General features: G+C 43.7%; 1 pseudogene; it reads left to right on the forward strand.

Annotated features, from left to right (window-relative positions):
- The first annotated feature begins 3,849 nt into the window (after positions 1 to 3,849).
- On the forward strand, positions 3,850 to 6,155 carry LOC100686149 (annotated as a pseudogene).
- The last annotated feature ends 6,117 nt before the right edge of the window (positions 6,156 to 12,272 follow it).

Genomic DNA, 12,272 nt, shown 5'->3' on the forward strand with positions numbered 1-12,272 from the left:
TGAGCTCCAACAGCTTCCTCTCCTCTAAGCCTCATGTCACCCTGTCTTCCTGCAGAGTCTCTAGCTTGAGAAGGCAGCTTCCCCCTGAACCTGAGACTTTTTTTTTTTTTTTTTAATCTCTCAAGTGATAGGGATGCAGTGGAGATGGTGACTCCAAATATCATGGTCAGGGCATTTGTCTTCCTTCGGTTACCCCCAGGGTAGGGCTGTTATGGGCCACACATTCCAAATCCCCTCAAGTTAATCAAACCCAGGGTTGTGCTACTTCCCTTTTCTCTTTCTGCCTCTTCCCACAAGGCTAATTCATAGTTTTCCTGGTAGATCACAGGGCGAGGATTCCTCCTGTCATTTGAAATTATCATAGACTCTTAAACTCTTTGAAAAAAACAAATAGAGTCATGAGATTTTACCTTTATGCTTGAAAGGACAAGATAGTCCCAAAGGTATTCTTCTGTTGTAACAAACAAACAACAATCTCATAAATCTTTATGCCTTTTTGAAATTGAGGAAGTTAATTTAAATAATTGTTTTCAGGGGGTGCCTGGATGGCTCAGTCAGTGAAGTGTCTGACTCTTGGTTTCAGCTCAGGTCATGATCTTAGGGTCATGAGATTGAGGCCTGCCTCTGACTCTGAACAGGGCATGGATCCTGCTTAGGATTCTTTTACTCCTTCTCCCTTTGCCCCTCCCCCTACTTTTGCACATTCTCTCTCTCTCTCTCTCTCTCTCTCCTCTCTCTTTAAAACAAACAAACAAATAAATAAAATATTGTTTTCAGACTAATAAGTTATTGATGGCCAGCCAGAGTTGCAGACTTTTAAGGTTTACAGATTGCATTGTATTGGTCATACAGCATTCTCCTCTGATGTTTGCATGTCTTAAAAAATTCCTTTGTGCAAATTACACTTCCAAAGATGATATAAATATAACATGGAACAGGATTACATATTTTCACACCAGTGGGACTGAATGTTCTTGATTTACCACTTTATCAGAATCAACTCTATGAAGCAGAATCGTGTCTAATTTTCTGCAACTCTAGGATAAGAGGGAATATGTTCTTATCCTGCTGAGGTTTATTTTGTGAGCATTTGTGGGGCTTGCTTTTTAAAACCAAGCACCAGAATTTCATTTTAGGGTATTTGGAGGGAAAAAAGCCTGAGAAGCTTAAAAGGTACAAAAGAGAAAGTCAACAAATGGAATATGAAGCCCATTCTGATTTTCACCTACAATTGAGAGACAGTTCCATCTACTCCAGGGCAGGTGAGAGGGTTTGCCCCAAGAAGGCAATGGGGCTGTGGCCGGGGAGGGCTCTGGGAGCAGGAAGTGGCAGAAAGTCACTGGAAATATAGTAATTCTCAGTATGGCCTTTAAAAAAAATCTCTAGAGTAGACAGCACTTGCCATCAGGCTTAGGGATAGCTAAAATATTGGAGAGAGTTTTTTTTACTCCAGTTGAGGTTGGATGTCTCTGAGATCAAGAAGACCTCTTACCCACTAACACCCAGACTTAACTTGAAGGAGAAGCTGAAGGAAAGTTCAGTGGAGGCTTGCCAGCTGTTCATGTTTTAAAACTGCTCTATTTCTAAGACTCTATTTCTATTTCTTTATGCTCCTGTTTCTCTATTAATCACTCCCCAGACTCTATCTGTACCCTTTCTTTCCAGACCAGGTGTTCTGGGAAGTGGAGCAATGGCCATAGGGAGGCCCCAGGACACTACCTCATAGCAGAGAGAGGAAGACTCTTCTGGTGAAGGCAAGTAGAATCCACTTCCATGGACTCCTCCTCAGTTCCTGGCCTGCACTGTTCCACCTTGCCTTGAATTGGAAATCTTGAGATACAGCTGCTGTCTGAGGTCCTGCCTTCTTATTGGATGTTAGAGCATGTAAAGTGGCTGACTGGTCTTCATGGGGCCCAAGGGAGGGAAGCATGAAGACCCTTAGAAGTCTAGGTTGGGCCACTTAGTGCCAATTGCAGCAGAGGGAGGAGCAAATGGAGCCCCAGAAGAGGAAGCCTTCCACTGCCCCCTGTAGGTAAAAACTTAGGACCTGCAGGAACTGCCCAAGAATGAGAGGGACCAGGACAGGAGCCCCCAGGCATCTGCTTTGGGAAGAAGACCAGTACTGAACCAGCCATTGGATCATAAGATTTAGGGGCTGGGTATTGTGTTCTTTGTCTCCGATGTTCTTTGTCATATTGTTTTGATCATGCTTCACTATAGCCACTCCTTCATCATACATCCATCTAACCACTATCAGCCCTAACAATACTGGCCACTTTGGCATTTATTTTCACCCACCCCAATTCACTTTCTTCAAAGACATTCTCAGAGGCAGGAGTGCTTCTATTTCCCCATCATAGTCATCATGCCCCTTCTTTGAGTCTGATAGACCTAGTAGGATTGTTAGTGCTGTACCCATGAGGCTATTAACTCTCTCTGTAGCTTTGGTAGACTAACTATATCCGATCTTCCAGAACACTCTTTAGGGTCACCTATTGGGAGAGTATATGTCTCAGTTTGGTTGGAACAGTCTCAGTTCACACTGGTTGTCCTGGTGTAATTATTACTAGTGGCCTCCTTCTCTTTTAAAAGAGTCTTGATTTGGACAATAGGCTATCTTGTCATCCTTGTGCAAGGTGCTTTGCAACTACTTCAATATGGTGATTCTGCTGCATGAGACCTCTCTCTCTCCCCAGCCCCACTCATTGTCACTTGTCACTGTAGTTGCTCCCCAGTCTGAGCCCTGGTTACCTGGAGCACTTTCTGGCAGCTCTGTGCCCACAGTATCAGCTAGCATGCTTTCACGAGCAACATGACATTGGCATCACATGTGTGATGCATGCTCACCAAAATATCTCTGCTCCCTTCCTCTCCACCAAAATCTGAGCCTCCGCTCTACTTTAATACTTAAAAAAATGTCATCTTAATGTACTCAGGTCTAAACGGTGGGAGGGGATGGGTTTATCCTAAAGTTCTGAGGTCTGTCTACTAGCCCCTAAGAATTCATCATAAGAATGAGGCTGGTTCCTCCAAAGAACCCTCCTGCTTCTACCCTGCCAAGGAGACTGGAAAAGAGGCAGGATGGAGTCCTCAAAGCGGGGGAAAAACATTGTGCAAGAGATTTTCAGTGTGTTTGGAGTGAGGAAAACCAATAGAGTGAAGTAGTGTTGTGCTTCACCTTGCCTCTTGACAGCAGTATAGACTGCCCTGTCAAAAACAATTCATCATCAGAGAGTGGGGATTGAAGCTGATACCTTCCCCCCACAGATCACTCAATGAAATAATTCATTTGGAAGTTGGATTATTATAAAGGGAATTCCACATATGGGTGGGAAACTATCTGTTCCAATTCCTCTTTCTCCCAAGCCTAAGCAGAACCAAGAGATTCACATGTAGACACATTCATTAATTCAACCAATATTTCTTGAATGTTACTATGTGCCAGGTGTTCTAGATATGTGGAATGTTTGGAAATTCTTACATTCCATTTGGTCCTACATTATAGACACACACACACACACACACACACACACACACACACACACACTCACCCCTTGCATAGAAGAATCTGTTGTTTCTTCCATTTTGCATCCTGTAATGTGGTTCCTCACAAATGTAGCAAGTTATAGACTCAAACAGGGTATGTTCTGGGACTTTGGTTTTTCCAGGCTGAAAAGGTTCAGGACAGCTATGGTTCACGGTTTTGAGGGGATGGCAGGAGAGTGATGGCCAAAACAGACACAATTTCCCAGATGCAGTCCTGGTATCAGGTCTACTAGTCTTCCATATCCCAACACCTACCACACCTAGGAATAATCTCCCTTATCCTTATTTTGAGGAGTAGGCCTCTCTGGTCAGGATTTCTTCCCTCTCCGGGGAGTCCTGAAACTTGATCTCTTATATAGTAACTCTTAGGGTCACATGGAACATCTGGGAGCCAGAGACACATCCACAGGGGTGAACAGTCCCAGTCCATGACCCATCTCCTGAGAAGAAACCTGATAAGGCTCCAATCAGAGCTGGGAGTCCATCCCTAACTTCCCTTCAGAGCATCATTCTCTACTTTCATTAACAGTCTGTGATGGGCAGGATTGTACTCTGCTCCTAGGCATTGACTCCATTCTCAGAGGGGCACTTACTGGGGTCCCAAGGTTAGCTCATCTGAGATTTTCTTAGAGATGTTCTGGAGGACAGGAGGAGAAAGACCTTAAAAGAAAACTCCAGAGCACATTGGGTGACCAACTGTTCTGACTTGCCTGGGACTGAGGGCTTGCCTGGGATGTTGGCTTTTCAGTTTTAAAACTGGGCAAGTTCTGGGTGAACCAGGATAATCTCCCCTAGTGGAGAGTTCAAGTGATGAATGGAGGCTGGGTGGAAAGGCGCAGGGAGGTGAGAGTCGGAAGAGTCAGTGACCATACTGCAGCTGGTGTCTTAAGCTGTCTGGAACCTGGATGTGGTCCCTGTTTTGAAGAATCTAATACTTTGAATTTGAAGGCCTGCCTTTGTCTCACATAGGTGGTGGGGTTGCAAAGAGTGTTGGGGTCAGGGGACAAAGTCTCCAGGGAGTTGGGATTAGAAAAGGAGCCTGATTGCTGCAGGCTCATGTGGGGCTGAGGCTGGGTAGCTGTGCCTCCATCCTGCATTCAGGACCTCCTCTCCTGCCCTGGGGCCTCCCCTCTGGCTGGCAGAGAGATACAAGTGACTGTTGAGAGATACAAGTAGCATGAAGAAAAGCAGAAGTGGCTACCCAAGCAATTATGGCATCAACACAGACAGAGGGACTCTTCAGGGCTGGCACTGCATGGGATGATACCCTTGTCTACATTTGGGAGTGGGGACATAGGAAGAATGCCAGGAGTTGATGACTTGGACTCTGGAGCCTTGTGGAGAGGAGCATGACTGAGGGAGAGCTAGCACTCTTTTCTTAATATTATCATTATGAGACATTTTTACTTTCCTTGATCTCTTTGGGGGCACAGGTGCTGAAATCGGCTGTGGGGCTAACCACCTCCACACACATCACATTGTGTGATGTCTGGCTTATAACCAGGTTGTCAGCTATTTGAGTGTCTCATGGATTTCTACCCTTGTTCCCCTAAATGATGACTGCATGGATCTGACTCCAGGCAGTCGAGCTAAGAATGAAAAAATTCAACTTAAATGTGAACTACTGGAGATATGTTTGTTAGATTACTCCTTTCTCCCCTTGGATGCCGCCGAGTAAGCATAGTTAAAGTCTCCCCTCCCACTGCCATCATGTCGAAGTCAGAGTCTTCCAAAGAGCCTGAGCAGTTGTGGAATCTCTTCATCAGAGGTTTGAGCTTTGAAACAACCGATGAAAGTCTGAGGAGCCATTTTGAGCAATGGGGAACGCTCACGGATTGTGTGGTCATGAAAGATCCAAACACCAAGTGCTCCAGAAGCTTTGGGTTTGTCACATATGCCACCATGGAGGAGGTGGATTCAGCCATGAATGCAAGGCCACGCAAGGTGGATGGAAGAGTTGTGCAACCACAGGGGGCTGTCCCAAGAGAAGATTCTCAAAGCCCTGGCGCCCACTTAACTGTGAAAAAGATTTTTGTTGGTGGCATGAAAGAAGACACTGAAGAACATCATCTAGGAGATTATTTTGAACAGTATGGGAACATTGAAGTGATTGAGATCAAGACTGACTGAGGCAGTGGCAAGAAAAGAGGTTTCACTTCTGTAATAGTTGATGACCGTAACTCTGTGGACAAGATTGTCATTCAAAAATCTTATACTGTGAATGGCCATGACTGTGAAGCAGGGAAAGCCCTATCTATGCAAGAGATGGCTAGTGCTTCATCCAGCCAAAGAGGTCGAAGTGGTTCTGGAAATTTTGGTGGTGATTGTGAAGGTGGCTTTGGTGGAAATGACAACTTTGGTCAGGGGGGGAACTTCAGTGGGTAAGGTGGTTTGGGTGGCAGTCAGGGTGGTGGTGGATATGGTGGCAGTGGGGATGGCTAGAATGGAGTTGGTAATGATGGAGGCAATTTTGGAGAAGGCAGAAGCTATAATGATTTTTGCAATGACAACAATCAATCTTCAAATTTTGGACCCATGAAAGGGTTGTTGGAGGCAGAAGCTCTGGCCCCTATGGTGGTGGAGGCCAGTACTTCGCCAAACCACGAAACCAAGGTGGCTAAGGCAATCCCAACAGCAGCAGCTATGGCAGTGGCAGAAGGTTTACATTACTGCCAGGAAACAAAGCTTAGCAGGAAACGAGAACCAGAGAAGTGACAGGGAAGCTACAGGTTACAACAGATCTGTGAACTCAGCCAAGCACTTGTGGGAGGGCCTAGCTGCTACAAAGAAGACATGTTTTAGACAATACTTATGTGTATGGGCAAAAATCTCGAGGACCGGATTTGTGACTAGTTGTATAACAGGTTATTTTAGTTTCTGTTCTGTGGAAAGTGTAAAACATTCCAACAAAGGGTTTTAATGTAGATTTTTTGCTTTTTTGCACCCATGCTGTTGATTGCTAAATGTAATAATCTGATCATGACGCTGAATAAATGTGTCTTTAAAAGAAAAGTGAACTGCTCTCTTAAGATAGTGTGCAGTTTGAGGGAAGCCAAGCTAACTGCCTCCTTGAAAAAAAAAATCAATGCTCTCTGGAGGAACATCACAGAATCCACAGTCTTTTTAATGTATCCTCATCATGTCCAGGGTACAGTCTAAAATTGTTTCAGATATGGAGAAGCAGGAAAATACAAACACACCTAAGAGAAAAGAAAACAGAGATGTCCTCCACGATGACCCAGATGTTGGAATCTGTACACAAGGATTTTGGCACACAAATATACAAAGAAGAATATGCTCATGTTAAAGAAAAAAGATAGGAAACATAAGCAGAAAAATAGAAACTTAAAAAAAGAACCAAATATAAATTTTAGAATTCAAAGATTCAATCCTACATGAAATTAAAAAAAAAAAAATCACTGGAGGGGCTCAACAGAAGCATGGAACTAGCAGAAAGGTCAATGACCTTGCAGACACATAAACAGAAATGATGCAGTCTAAAGATCAGAAGAAAAAATTTTAAAAATGAGCAGAAACTCAGGGATCTGTGGGACAATTTTAAAACAATAACAACAACAAAAAACCCCCAAACCCTCTAATATATGTGTTCTTGAATCCCAGAGGGAGAGGAGAGAGAGTATGAGGCTGAAAAAATATTCAAAGAAATATGCTGGAAATTTCCCAACCTTTATGAAAAACAAACATTTTTAGATTCAAGAAGCTTAGTAAACTCGAAGCAGAACAGAAAATTAAAAAAAAAAAAAAAAAAAAAAAACCAAAAAAAAAAAAAAACAACCAAAAAAACAAAACAAAACAAAAAAAAACCCCAACAGCAATGAAAGTGCATCCAGGCAGATCATAGTCAAACTACAAGTCAAAGGTAAAGAGAATATCTTGAAAGCACCCAGGCAAAAAGGACCCACTGCATACAAAAACATTTTTGATGTCACTATTTTCTCACCAAAACCAATGTAGACTGGAAGACAGTGAAACAACATCTTAAATTCTGGAAGAAACAAAATCGTCAATTCAGAATTGCTTTTCCAGTGAAAATATTCTTCCAGAATGAAGATACAATAAAAGTATTCTCAGATAAAAGAAAACTCAGAGGGGACGCCTGGGTGGCTCAGTGGTTGAGCATCTGCCTTCCGCTCAGAGTGTGATCCCGGAGTCGCGGGATCGAGTCCCACATCAGGCTCCTTGTGGGGAGCTGGCTTCTCCCCCTGCCTGTGTCTGCTTCTCTCTGTGTCTCTCATGAATAAATAAAGAAAATCTTTTAAAAGGGAAAAAAGGAGAATTTGCCATCAGCAGACCTGCAGGATGAGAAATGCTAATGAAGTGTCAGGGGCTGGAAAGGAAGGAATCCAGGTGGAAGATTGAGCTGCCGAGTGCTGGAAAGACAAATGGTAAGTTTGTAGCTAAATAGAAAACCTGTTTTTTCCTTTTAAATAAAAAAGGCAAACTTGTTCAAAGCAAATACTGTAACATTGTATCATGGGGTTTATAACATATGCATATGTAACATACATGAAAACCACAGCATAGTGGCTAGGGGTGGACTCCGATAGTTCTGGGGTTCTTCATGCAATACTAACTCTAAGGAGATGGAAAGCTGAGGACGTGGAGCAGCAGTTCTCTGTGGGGCCGTGACTGTCTACCTGTAATCTGGCAAGCCCCGTGCGCGTTCCTGAGATCCTTTTGGGGGAGGGGCAGGTTGTGAGGTCAAAATTATTTTCACGATGATACTAAAATATTATTTGCTTTTCTTTGTTTCTTTCGTGAAAGTACCAGGTAGGGGCGCCTGGGTGGATCAGTTGGTTAAGTGTCTGCCTTCTGCTCAGGTCAGGATCCCACAGTCCTGGGATGGGGCCGTGCATGGGGCACCCTGCTCAACAGGAAGTCTGCTTTCCCCTCTCCCTCTCCCTCTGCCCCTCCCCCTGCTCATGCTTGTCCTTTCTCTTTCTCTCTCTGAAATAAATAAATAAAATCTTAAAAAAAAAAAAGTACCATGGATGCTGTAGCAGAGATGTGGCAACGTCATCCCCTGACATGTGTTTGTGTATCCTTGTGCTTTAAAAAGTTCACCATTTTACTTTCTAATACAGTGACTATGAATAGATATAACCTACATAAACAGAAGCTCTTTCCGGTTCTCAATTTGTAAGGGGATAAAGTTTGAGAAGAGCTGCCTTAAAGCAGTCACTAGAAATAATACACAATAATTATAATACGCTGAATACAATATGATATAACACAATACAATACTTTTTTAAAGAGAAAGGCAAAGAGGTATAGCTACAAGGCCAATGTATCGATTAAATTAAAATGGAATTCTGAACTGGCTTAATTTGAGGGACTCGTCTCTAACAGGGTGACCTATCAGAAATCGTCCCGGTTGGTCTGGGACTGAGCTGTTTCCTGGGACACAAGACTTTCAAAATGAAAACTGGTTCAGCCCCATGCAAACTGGGACAATTGGTTATTTCTAGCCCTTCAATCAGCTCCTTTGTCCCCCTTTCCCTTGGCCAAATGTTAGCCCCTAAAGAGCAAAAGCCACATCTGTACTATGTGTAGGCCCCTGACAGGTAAGAGGACTGGATGAAGGAGGGAAAGAAGGCAAGCTATGAAATTATAAGTATACCATGTTCACAAAAATAGAAAACATCAATGAGAACAATCTAAAAGTACTGTGGCCATCTTAGAGTAGAGAGATGTGGATGATTTAAAAAATGTTTCTCTAGGGGCACCTGGGTGGCTCAGTGGTTGAGCAGCTGCCTTTGGCTCAGGTCTGTTCCCAGAGTCCTGGGATCAAGTCTGGCATCAGGCTCTCTGCAGGGAGCCTGCTTCTCTCTCTGCATATGTCTCTGTCTCTCATGAATACATAAATAAAATCTTTTTAAAAATGTTTCTCTGTTTAGTGGAATTTCTGTAATGTTATTAAATCACTTTAAAAATTATTTTAAAAAATGTGTTTTGAGTGATAATGGTGACCAGGTGGCTCTTTCTAAGCCCCATAGATTAGAGGGGGAGGCCATGGATCCTGAAGATGATGCTTGACCCTGACTCTGGGGGCATGTTTAATCCATGTGATAAATGAAGAAGAACTTTCTGTCCTTCGATACAAGCTCAGGCCAGGCACAGATCCTTTCAACTTTGCAGGGGCTTCTGTCTAAAGACAAGTTGATATCCTGCTGTCTCAACACCCTGCCTCCCCCACATCTCCCATTCTCACTTAGACCTTCTGTACCTGCTTCTGGGTCCACTGAATTCTGTTTCTAACAGAGGAGAGGCAAAGGGCAGAAGCAGAGAGGAGATGGTCTCCAAAGTTGTGAATGGGCTGGAGAGAAAGCAGAGGGAGTACATGGTGTGAGTGCAAGAGAACACTTTCGGTTTGGATTTTTAGTTTTAGTTTTAAATTTTGAAATTCCTGTTGATGCTGCCACCTGCTGTCATGCATTGGGAAGGGCCTACGAGAAATAGTGCTGGCTTTCCAGACCAGGGCAGTTTTCCTGTAGCCTTCATTAGACCCCAGCATTTGGAGAGGAGTTTGCTGTCTCTTGGAATCCGAACAGCCATGAGAGATCCTGGGCTGAAATGGGAAGGGAGAGCAGTTTTCCTGACTTTGGATACCTTGCCCTGGGCTGGGATGCAGTGGGGCTTTTATGCCCCGCATCAGGTAAGGAGAGAGTTACAGGAAAGAAGTAGAGTGCAGAGTGGGCTGAGGAGGCCTGAGGCAGCTGGGCTGAGATTCTCGACTTCCATCCCTAATGGACACTAGCACCGTGGACAGAGATTTAGGAGACAAGAGTGCCTGTAGCAAGAGTTGGGTCTGTCCTGCAAGCTCCGCTCTCCACAAGTCATCTCAGGTATGCACTTTAGGGCTTTGGTGTCCATAGGTTAAGGATATTTGGGCAGAGTCTAAATCAACCACAAAGGAGTGTCAGTCACTAGTGTTGACCATCTGCTCTACCTTGCCTACTCTGTCAGCAATCTGTCTGCAGCATCAAGTGATCATGCTCCTCCCCAGCTTAAAACCTTTCAGTGAATGCACCCTCTAATCCACAAGATGAAGCCCAAACTACTTGACTAACATGGCACATTCTTTATTCATAACTGGGCTCTGCTTGCCTTATGCCATGCAGTTCCTTCCTCTCATATGAGCTCCAGCCTTACTGGTGATCTTACTATTTCTAAACATTCCCTTGCGTTTGCACATGTGACCCCTTGGCCAATCCTGTTTTTCAAGCACCAGAGAACAGCACAGTGGCTAAAGGATCAGGGTCCTAAGTCACATTCACCAGGTTCAAATCCAGGCACTGTCTCTTAGAAGCTTTGTGACCATGGCCAGCTTATGCAGTTTCTTTGTGACTCTAAAGGTCCTCACCTATAGAAGAAAGATGAAGACAATGGGGTGTCTTCACCCCATAGGGGAGTTGTGAGGGTTAAATGAGCTAATAATAAAAACTTTTTTGGAGAGTGCCTGACATTTGGTAAATACTCAATAAACCTCTTACTTAGGCAGAATAGTAGCAAAATAGTTGGGTCAGTGGTTTTCAACTAGGATCAATTCTGCTCCCCAGGGGATACTTGAAAATATCTAGAAATGTTTGGTTTTCACAGCTGTGGGGATACTACAGGCATCTAGTGGGTAGAGGCCAAAGAGGCTGCTAAGCATTCTACAATGCATGAGACAGCACTTCCCACGGCAAACAACTATGTAGCCCAAAATGTCAATAATGCCAAGGTTGAGAAACTCTGAGTTAGGTGGTCAGGCTCCTCTAAAACCAATCTGGGTTCAAATCCTGGCTTTGTCTTTGATATGTGACCTTTGGCAAATTACTAAAGAACTCTGTTTTTCTTAGTTTTTGTGATGGTTGATTTTACGTGTCAACTTGACCAGATCAAGGGATGCCCAGATAGCTAGTTAAGTATTATTTCTTGGTGTGTACATGAGAGTGTTTCCAAAAGAGATTAGCATTTCAGTTGGTAGACTGAGTAAAGAAGATGGGCCTCCCACTATGGGTGAGCATCATCCAATCCATTAAGGGCCTGAATAGAACAAAAAGCAGAGGAAGGAAGGATTAGAACACTGATCTTCTGCCCTTGGACTGAGATTTACACCATTAGCTCCCCTAGTTCTCAGGCTTTCGGATTTGGACTACAATCACACCTTTGACATTCCGGGTTTCTAGCTTGCAGCCAGCAGTTCATGAGACTCCTCAGTCTCTATAATTGCTTAGGCCAATACATTATAATAAATCTATGGAGATTCTTGATAAAATAGTATCCTTACCTGGATAACATTATGTCATAGGATTCTTGAGAGGAGTACATGAGTTGAGAAGTAAATGTCTGGCATCAAGCCATGGATGCCATCCATTATTATTACTTCTCTCCTCGTGTGTCTTCTCCTCTGGGAAGCCATCCTGGAGTCAGGGTTAGATAGGTTTCCTGTGCTTATCACATATTAGCACTTATCTTGATGTATGATAACCACCTGTCCACTTGGCTATCTTTCTTACAAGACTGTGAGCTCCTTGAGGGAGGGTCTGTTCTATTGGTTTCAATATCCCCAGGACTGAGCACAATGCCTGGTCCATACTCAGGATGAGCATGGAATGAGGTGGAGAGGAAGAGGATGGACCAGATATTGGAGTTTTCAAGAAATGTGGCCAGGGAGGAAGAGAGCACATGATAGATAGGTCTAGGAGCTGAGGTTGGCAGTG

Source organism: Canis lupus, chromosome 27, assembly GCF_011100685.1.
Source record: "Canis lupus familiaris isolate Mischka breed German Shepherd chromosome 27, alternate assembly UU_Cfam_GSD_1.0, whole genome shotgun sequence".
In the NCBI taxonomy this organism is placed as follows: Eukaryota; Metazoa; Chordata; class Mammalia; order Carnivora; family Canidae; genus Canis; species Canis lupus.